The sequence below is a fragment of the Glossina fuscipes genome, unplaced genomic scaffold (genome assembly GCF_014805625.2).
Source record: "Glossina fuscipes isolate IAEA_lab_2018 unplaced genomic scaffold, Yale_Gfus_2 148, whole genome shotgun sequence".
NCBI classification, from domain to species: domain Eukaryota; kingdom Metazoa; phylum Arthropoda; class Insecta; order Diptera; family Glossinidae; genus Glossina; species Glossina fuscipes.
The window spans coordinates 1,937,448-1,946,587 of NW_023998491.1; the positions used below are offsets into that span (position 1 = coordinate 1,937,448).

The following is a 9,140-nucleotide window of genomic DNA, read 5'->3' on the forward strand; positions in this document are numbered from 1 at the left end:
TCTGTCTTAACGACAAAAAAAAGCTTTTTCTTTGCTTGAAATATTTCCATTCAAGTTATTCATACCATTCTATTATTGATGTTTCTATTGAAAGCGAATAAATTCGTGGAATTCTACTTGTTCCCCAACGGATAAAAGCTACAGGTTTTTCTGTTTATACAATGCTCGCAGTTGCTTAGGTGAGCAAATAAGTTCAGTAGACTTTAATGTCGCTCTTCGTAATGATGATGGACCTTATGCCTGTAAATGGCGTTTAGGAGATAGTGTGTCTCAAATGTACTTTTGAACAAAGGATACGAAGCCAAGTTTTATGCTATACCTCACTTGTAGTATAGGGCGTAGTATCTATCTGAGGATGTGTACAGCACCTAGATAGACTTGAGATAGCCTCGTTTTTTATTCTATCGATCGGTTTAACACTCCTATTGTTCGGTCTTCTTGTCCAGATATTTTCGTATACAACCTACAGGTCGCCAATTTTAAAGACATCCCAAAACGAAATTCTGCTGTGAAGGGAACGGGACTATTTTTGTGATCACACCTTATATAACGTTTTATTTTGGGGGAGTTGAGATTAGTATTATCCAAAATTTTTCACAGAGCAATAGTATTTTAGACTATTAAAGTGAAGTCTAAGATATGGACCGATAAGTCCGAATTTTGAACCCTCCTTCTCCGCCCTCATAGAACCTATTCACCTAAACGTAACTCTTTATATAGCAAAAATATCAAGTTTTTAACACTTTATGACGACCATTGGTCAATTTGGACCACATTGATCTATATTTTTGATTTCATTCTCATGCAGAGAATGCCTTTACTGGAAATAAGCAAAAAATTAATGCAGGTAAAATAGTGCTGGGATTCTAATAATCGGCCTTACTCGATAATAACGTTCGCACTTAGAATTAATTTGTGCTCACTAGATTTTGAATCGTGTTTGGAAAGATTTTTGACTTGGAAGATGAACGTCGTTAAAAAAAGGAAAGAAGAAAGAGAACCGTTTCTTTGTGTTATTAAAATCTTGGATTTATCCCCATGAGTAGTCGAGTAAGCAAAAAATCACAATTAGAAACTCAAAAATCGTGAGTTCAAATCTTAAGTGCGGTAGAGTTTTCAATGCAGGCGAAGTTATCCCGTAGACTTTAAATCTATACTTTGCAAAATTTATTTACAAAATTATATAAATAATAAGTAAATGAAATAAATTAAGTCTTGTTTGTATTTTCATATGTGACACTGTATGCAATAAATGAAATAAATCTTTAAAATGAATTTAAGAAAAATGACACCATTCTCGGCGGACGTGATGTGATATTATCCTTTGCGCTGCTAGCACTAGATTAGCAAATATATGTAAAAAAATTATATACATATATATATATATATATATATATTTAAAGAAACTTATTTATGCCATTTATGCCATTGTTTTAAATGTTTTTATCATTTATTGATTGTAATTATCTTTTTCTTCTCTCTTTCCAGGTAAATGTTACGATTTTTATTCTTCTTATGTTTCTTTTATTATCAACTCACACGCACATGTGTCCATTACAACTTAATGCTTAAGGTATGCTATGTCCTTTAAGATAAAGCTTATGTGATGTTGTCGTGCACTTCAAAAGTTTTACTATAAATAGATTTGTGTTATATATTAAGATCTTTTTTTTTTTTGGGATCAACGCCTTACGTCATAAGTTCGAAGTATTATCATCAATTTGCCAAAATTCTTTGAATAATGTTGAAGATATTGATTGAGATTGATTTTAAGGTCCTTATCGTCACAATAGATTACACCGCATCCTTTCGAGAAGGAAACATTAATCGAATGGCGTGAGGTAAGGCAATGGTTTACAAAAATATTTAAGGACTCGATTCAAACAACTTCTTACTGTGGAAAATGCTATGCTATGTAAGTGTTTAAGCGAATAAAATGCAAGTTCTTTTACAAGGAAAGCAGTTTTAGTTTTCGAAAAAGAAGGAAAGAAAACTGAAGTTGTCTTTCAATTGGCGGAAAGTCTAATAACATTTTGAAGACTCCCTTGGCTGAATTTTTTTTGTAATCGAAATGGTTTAAGAAAAAAGGTACGATTGGCATTCTGTTCATTGTTTCGCAGTAATAGATTATCAAAATTTGCTCTCAATAACAGTAATCGATACGCACGACTTTCGAGTCCTTCTCAATATCAGGAAGATTACTGAAAATGATTTTAAAAAGTCTCTTCAAATGTGTTAATCTGGGTAAGGCTCTTCTTCGCATAAACAGATTTTTTGGGCCGATCATTGCATATCAGAATCACATTTTGAATCGATTTACGCAGGCTTGTCTCGCTGGTATGTCTTCAGGAATTGTTGTGTGCAAAGTACGGAGAGGGACTTTCGAAATATTTTAATGAAATTTGTTGCACTAACATGTTTCGGCGTAAAGATGAACGCTGTTGGCACTGTATTGGTTCGGACGGCTTATCAAACCTCTCCTCAATTACAGCCCTAAAATGAGTAAAAATTTCCCTACTATTTTCGATTAGATTGTGCAATTTACGTAATCCTCTCCTAGAAATAGAAAGAGTTTTTATTATATATCAAAACTTACTCTAGCTTAGTAAGGCCCCAATGAAGAAGTTTGCATTCACATTTGGTCTTTTTTACATACCTAAGCGAATCTTGCGTTGTTGATTAGCGGAATAACAGAAGAAGAAGAAGCAATTATTTGTTTGAGAACAATGTCGAATTTTCATTATTTTGCAAAAAAAAAAAAAAAAAATTGATACTTGAAAGTAATTTGATCTAATAACACTCTATATTTTTGGACTCAATAAATACTAAATCTTTCTGACACAAGAATATTGTCAAACATAATTGCTATTATGAATAAAGACACAATACCACCTTATATGCATAAAACAGCAAGGGCAGTAGCTATAGAGCTACGTAAAGATATGCAAGAAAAAATGACAGAAACACAGAATGCCAGTGTGAGACAAGATCTTTATATAACGCGAATCGAAGAACTGAAATGGAAAATAGCAAGAACAATAGAATATGTGAGTGGGTAGAATATCAAAGTACTGTAAAGCACATTACAGCCAAGATTGCGAAGAGAACGCAAGTGCATTTCAGCTATGCTTGAACCAAGCCTTTCAGTATCATCACGGAAGACTTGAAATGTACAAATTTCAATGAAGCACAACACACAACCCAAATCATTACTGGGCCGACCAACTCTCAACACCACTAACAAAACTATAGTAGAAATGTAAGGTAAGGTGTTTGTAAAAGAAGGAGACATTCCTTGTAACTCACTCGTTCCAAATACGCGGCATTACAAATATTATCCAGGAAAAAGACTGACGAGAATTATTGAACAGAAAGATTCAGCCAACACAAGCTGATGCAATTTATATTAACATCACTTGTGTTGGTTGTTTGAATGAGCAGTGCAACAATAATAACAATATGGCGAGACGCCAAAAAGAATGTAAGAAAGAGGAAAAGTAAAAGCTGCAAGCCTATAAGGCAGGCGGAAATATGTTACCGGATAGTTTGCATTACTAAAAGGTTGAATGCGATCATTTTGAAACCACAGACCGTGGAAAACCTTATACGAAAAATTGCTCCAAGGCAACGGCTTCTTAACGCCCACTCCGGATGTAGTTATAACAACGATCTAATGAAAAACTATCGATAAAAGTCCAAAACTCCAACATTACCTATCAGTATACGTCAAGTCTGCCTCAACATAACATAAGGACTACTGGTGTACTGGTCTGGTGTACAAAAAGAGAGCATTAACGTGCACTGGAGGACGATCATAACACTTATTACAATTACCATATGCAATAAAAGCTTATTATTGCTTTTAACAAGAATAATAATAATAATAATAACAATTATATTTAATAATTATATTTAATAGTTGTTATTATATATACATATATATATATATATATATATATGTATATATCTTTCTAATAATAATAACAATTATTAAATATAATTATTAAGATCAATATGTGCATACGTTCACCACGACAGAATTCAATTTAAGAGACTAATATCTCGTCCAATATTTCCAACTCGCATGCGTTAGAAGTTTATGCCAGCCAAGCAACAAACATTTTTATTTGCTTAATGATTTCATTGCTGTGGATAAATAAATAAATAAATTTAATAAAAATGCAATCAACGCTAAACACATTTTAGTCAATTTTTTCATCTTTTTTTATTTTTATTTTTTTTTTCTCTTTCCTTTCTGTCATTCCCTTGATATATAAATTTCCAACAATTTTCGTATGACAATAATAACAACAAGAACAAAATAGACAGATGCAATCATGTTTATGAGATAGATTTCAATATCATAAAAATTATGCTTTAAGCATTTGAACGAAACGGCAGACGAATAAATGTACTTGCAGCTTATATTTCTGTAAATTGTGTGCACACAAGACTAAAAAATATAAAATTTCTTCGTTTTTATTGCATTACGTTGGTGTCATTTAGTGATGTCGCTCAAATGATTGAATTTAAAAGAATACAAGAAAAATACAAAAAAAAAAAAAAAAAAACATGTAGACAAAGTACATGGCGTTCAACTTGGTTACCTATAAATTTGCGTTGCAAGCAGATAGATTCGCAAGAGACAGCATCAATAAAAATGCTGAAAAGTATTGCAAAACATTCGTATGTATATGCGTTACGGAGCGATACATGATACAAGAATCTGTTAATCTTATGAGAGAAAGAGAGAGAGAGAGAGAGAATAATAACAAAACAACGACAAGAGTAGAAAACATGCGAATATACAACAAAACCGTTTGTTGAAGAAAAAAAAAAAAAAAAACATGTTTTACAAAACATTTCTTAGTCTCTTGTACGTACACATACATAAATGCGTAGTGCATATGCGACCAAACAAGACGATATCTACATATCGGCTAAAATATGTCTCTTGGAGGGCACAAAACATATTTTAAGTGCGCTTCAACCACACTACAGGTTTGTTTGGTTTTTTTTTTTTTTTTAGGCTCTATCTGATAATAAGACTATGCTACCACTTAGATCATTGCTTTTACGACACCACGAAATACGCAATCAGATCTGTCCGGTTGTCTCACTGCAAGCGCAGTAGCAGAAGCAATGTCGAGAAAAACAAATATATTCGAAATTTTCAATATTAAAATTTTATTCGACAGTTATAATAAAGGGCCTTCCAAGTATTTTTGATAAAACGCTTTAGGGTAATGGGCGTCAATAAGTCGACTCAAAGCGATTGTTATGTGAAAGTTTTTCTCTATTTTTTTTTTATTTTTATTTTTATTTTTTTTTTGCTCTCTTCGCAAATCCAGCTCAGATGCCGGTGATTTAGCATAAACATAGGCTTACTTACACAGACACCCATGCAAAGTTATCCGATGCTCATGCATATTTACACACAATTGCGTTGGCTGAACTGTAGATAATTTGTGAGTGATATGAGTTTTGGGTTTTTACAAAAAACCCACCTAAAAAAAACCAGACTTCCTTGACTTCAACCTATAGAAATTCCCCCAACGAACGAACACACACACACACACACACACACACACACACACACACATCTATATTTTTACAAATACATATGCACATGCATGTTCATGGATACGACGCCATCGACAACAATAATAAAAAAAAGCTTAGCTTTATAATGTACTCAAACGCGTACATACACATACACATACACATGCACATACTCTCACTCCTACATAACACTGCACGTGTAGATGTTGTTATTTAGATACATGTCCATACACTTCGTGTTACTGTGGTTCTGATACCGTCATAGCAATAACAAAAACAACAAACACCGTGAACAACAAGAGCAGGAGCAGCAGCAGCAACAACAACAGCAGAAGCAAAGCAAGAAGTGAAACAAAAATTCGTTTTTCTTTTCTTCGGTTTTTTTACTTGTTAAACATAACGCCCTCCAGCATCGTTTAGCTTCTTTACCGAATGTGGCAAACAAAAATTTCTATATATCTGAATGTTCGTATGCGTTCTTCTGCATGCACTAGCGGAGCAATTCGATATTCTTTTTTACTCGAAAAAAGAAAAAAAAGTTTTGCTTCCCTTTACATTTTCTTCTTTTTTTTTTCTTTTTTTTTTCTTTCCCTTTTTTTATCTCGTTTTTGTGTTCCTTCCTTCCAATTCTTGTCGTATTATGAAACGCATACGAAGAATTTCGTTTTGAAATTATCAGCTGACAAGGGCTTACATTTCCGTCTCCTTTGTTTTACATCCCAACTTCGTGTTCCCCTTTTGTCTGTCTGTCGCTTTGGCAATTGGTTTTGTCGCATAGAAAAAAAATAAATAAACATTTGATTAATTCTTACTTTCGCATATGACATCATGTGAAGGCATCAAACCTTCAATAGCTACACAATTTCTTTCATTTTTTTTTTTTTTTTTTCTAAAAATGCAGAAAAAGAAAAAAATCTATATATAACGTGTTAAGGGCCCTTGATTTGTAGAAATTTGAAAGTGGAACACGTTTTACGAAAGTATTGCATTTGAGGGTTGAGAATGAATGCACAATTAAAAGCGTTTCCTTCCCTCACATTAAAGTCCTAACCAAGTCACCGGGCTTTTAAAGAATAAATTAATAATTTGCCAAAAAAAAAATCAAGCTATGCCAATAGCCAATGGAGACTTTCAAATGACCGAAAGATGCTTACCCGCTTTAAATAAAAGTATAAATCTCTAATTTTACACTTTCACTCTTATTCGAGTTTCATAGATAAGCTCCTGTTCCTCCTGAAAGTATGCTTTTAGTGATTTATAAATTCTTATACATTACTTTAATAGAGTGATCCTCTCTTAGCTCATGTGTAAAAATTGCCCAAACTATGCCTTCAATAGCCTCAAAGTTACCATAAACACTCAAGACCGTCACTCTTTGAACGATTTACTGCAATAACCTTTTTTTTTTTATTCGAGAGAAACGGAAGTAACATAAGCTTTCATAAAAAATTACTCCATACGATAATCGTTTTTGCTACATTTACTGTTAGAAAGAGGGCGGACTGCGCATTCCTTGTACATTAAGAGTGACGCGCTTGTACATTAAGAATGCATAAGTCATTTAAGCTAAGCGATGAGGTGAAAATAATCTTCTCAGGGCAAAAACGAATTGTAAAAATGTTGCTTGAATTTTTTTTTCTTTGTCATTGAATCATAGAACAAACGTAAGTCCGTTTGGCTTTCATTTTGGGCATTCATGACACCAGCCAAAGAAATTTTCTGATCGATAACAAATTTTCTTTCTAACTTTTTCTAACAATGAAATCTTGAAATCTCTTCTCCTAAGTGAGCCTCCAACACACCTGACTAAGTAGAAAATAGTTATGTCCATCTATGCACACATTTTTTCGTTAAGTACAAATAGCTTGGGAGTGACATTAATGAATATAAGCTTAAACTGGTACATAGACCTTGGTGATGTAAAGCTAAGAAAGCCCAACACAAATGAAGACAAGACATCAAAAGTAACAGTGACACTTAACGACATAAATCAAAATGACAGACAAACTTAGATCGATTCAGAAAGGGATTCACGAGCTGTGTAGAATGTAAATAGAAAAAATTCAGTCAGATTCTAGAAGTTGTTCCTCTAAAAATAACATATCCCACAAATACTGCGACGGAGATCAAATAATTGTGAAAGAAAGATCTTACAGGTTAGCGCAAGTTTCTAAGTCACTTGCTGCTGGAGTTGTTAAAGTGCAAGACAAGTTAATTGAAATTATAATCTGAAAAATACGCTGAAAAAACTTCTTCTATTGCTTCATTAACACTGGCACAAGCTACTTGTTGAATGTTTTCTTTGTTTGCGAAACTAGAATATTTCTTATAGGTAATCATCGAGCCAGTCGATGAAAAAGGGAAATGATCACTCGGGAATCCTATCACATGGATTAGGTGCTTGTAGAAAGACACTGAAATTGTATTAAACTAACAAGGTGAGGATAACTTATCATTACTTAAAGAGCGCGTGTGTTTGAAATGAAGTATCTATCGCTTTTGAAAACATCAATGTACTAATAATGATAGAAGGTTTTTGTGGAGACTTTTTGTTGTATATACACATTCGCAAATACATTATTTGAAACGTTGGTCAAGCCCTCTTTTCATTATTTTTTTTTTTTTTTTTTTTTTGGAGCAATTAAAAGACCTTTACTTGTAGTTTGGCACAAAGTCTTGATAATAGAGCAAGCCCATCTCCATTCAGCGCTCACAAATTTTCTTCAAATACTTTCTTATCTCTTTTGCCTCATTGCTAAGCAATCTACAAAGGAGAGCACCTGTAAAAGATTTTAAAATCTCTTATGTGAAATCAATTACACTAAATTTCTGCCTCAAAATAAGTCCATGCCAAAGACGCCTTTTAATTAATGCGATTAATAGACAGACAGAACTTAAATGTAAATGGTTTTATTTAAATTGACAGTTAATTGAGCGTTAAACAATACCGGCATCTAGTTGCAAGTAAATGCAAGAAATATATATATATATATATATATATGTAAATATATATGCCCGCTATGGCACATAAAAAAACACCCTCAGACGATAACGGACTACAAGAAATAAATAATAAAAAATAAACAAATTACGTACGGTTTAGACCGAATCTTTCGATACCCAGCACGTGCTTCTTTTTTGTTCACTTATATACTGTTAGCCGCTGCCATAGAATACATAACTGTCTCTATATATTGCAGTTACTATCTCACGCTAGATAAACGTAATGTACTTTTTGCGCAAAAATTGTAATCGCCTCAGGGAGAATCCTAAATACCTGTCAACTGGACTGAAAGCATTTTGCAAATAAACTAACTAACTGCTCACTAACAGCCATTAATAAATTTCGTAGCATGCTTTTAATTTATTGCATTCCTTGAATAATAAGAAACAAAGCGAATGAAATACGAATGTTTTCAATTACGACTAACGTTTAGAGGTATGAGAGATAGAAAAAAGCATATCGCACACTACGTATGAATGATATAAAAATAAAAAATAAATTTGTTTATAGCGCAAACAAATACATGAATAAACTCAAGCAAACACAGCGTGTTTTGCTACTTTTTCTCTTTTCT

At 32.9% G+C, this 9,140-nt stretch overlaps 1 protein-coding gene across 9 annotated transcripts in view; it reads left to right on the top strand.

The window, feature by feature from the left end:
* The window catches only part of LOC119641410 (protein shank), a 179,748-nt gene that overhangs the window by 128,180 nt on the left and 42,428 nt on the right, over positions 1-9,140 (top strand). The gene's annotated exons all lie outside the window — the stretch shown is intronic.